This window comes from Pteropus medius, unplaced genomic scaffold, assembly GCF_902729225.1.
Source record: "Pteropus medius unplaced genomic scaffold, Ma_sr-lr_union100, whole genome shotgun sequence".
NCBI classification, from domain to species: domain Eukaryota; kingdom Metazoa; phylum Chordata; class Mammalia; order Chiroptera; family Pteropodidae; genus Pteropus; species Pteropus medius.
Window position 1 is genome coordinate 7,705,369 of NW_024349798.1, and position 1,659 is coordinate 7,707,027.

Consider the following 1,659-nt stretch of genomic DNA (forward strand, 5'->3'; position numbering starts at 1 on the left):
TTCCTTCCTTCCTTCCTTCCTTCCTTCCTTCCTTTTTTACCCAAAACACCAGCAATAGTTCATGTTAAGGCTATATTGTGTTTCAAGGAGGGACTTGGGGGCTAACCTGGGGATTTCTGGCTAATAGTCTTGGTTGGATCCCCCCACTAACAAAATGCATCCTAATCTCTGATATTTGAATTTAGGTATACTACCTTAAAAATCAGTCATTTTTATATCCTAAAAAATTATGTTTCTAAAACTGAATAGTGAGGGATCCCCATGTTGTCTGAAAATGAAGGACTTAGGGTTAGAACTAGGAAATGAAATCCTTATTACTAGCCTGTTTTCATTCTGCGTTTGGGTCTTGGGTTGGAGCTGCTGGAAGAGGAACGGGCCTCTTGGACATCCAAGCCCAGGAATTGAAAGTTCAGCTCTCACATTCTCCTTGGTTATCACATTCTCACCAAGGTGATCGACTCGCTTCTACTAAAACAAATATTTGTTTTTTAATGGAAGTGTAAGGAGATTTGGCAGAGTAAAATGTCCTTGCATCTAAAAAAACTGGCATCTGTTTTCTCTGAATTAATTTCCAAAGATTATGCAGCCATTTTAATGATGCTCTGGGGACCTACAGCATGTATATCTGAAAAATGAGGATGAAGGTTTTATATCTTTCCCAAGCAGATAAACCCTTGCCCTGCCCCCTCCCCCCATGAAGAGATCATAAAGCAAATGTTATTAATCCAGAAGCGATAGGAGGGAATGACATAATTTCTGAGATGATAGTTGTTAAAATATTGATAGTTTGCCACCTTCCATCTTGGATTAATGTTGACACAACCTGGCCATTTGTTGGGAGATGCATAATTATATCGTATTTGGAGGATGTTTATGAAAATATCAACTTCAGTCAATGAAATAAGACAGTTAAAAGACTATAAAATATGCCTCAGCTTGGCATAAGGAGAATGATTCTGGATGAAGCTGTTTCTATTAATTTAGCTGATGGGAAGATGTGGGGGTGGCTTGTAAAATTAAATATTACCTATTTGGGAACTATCACTTGCCTTGGGATTAAATAAGTAAGTTAATATTAATAACCAGGTCAATTTTTAACTAAGGCGAAATTACCCGACTGCCTCTAAAGTACCCAAGAAGAAGTAAGCCATAAGAAAAGATATTTTGGAAAAGGGGATCAGATTATGCCTTCCTCTGCTTAACGCCTTCCCCCGTCTTTAGAATGCAGTCCGAACCCTTGCCTTGACCTGCAGGCTTTGTAGGCTCTTTCCCCTTCCTGCTCGTCACGTTCCACTCAGTGTCTGGCCACACCGTCTTCCTTCTCTTCTTTGAACCCACCTGCATTCATTCCTGACTCAGGGACTTTGCCTTAGTCCTAACTTTGTCTGGGATATTGCACTCCTGGTTTTTTTTTTTAAAGTGCCAGCTTCTTCTTATTCTTCCAGTGTCAAAGCTGCCCTCCTTGTCCATCCTAACTAAGGAAACTCCTCCCTAGGAGCTATCTTCCTTCATTAGTATGTACCGCTCTTGAAAATTATCTTATTTATTTGTTTAATTATTCATTATCTATTTCTGCCAACTAGAATGGAGACACCATGAAATGATTGTCTTCACTCATCTCTGCCTTACTCGTCTCTCTCCTCAGTATGTAAAAGACTG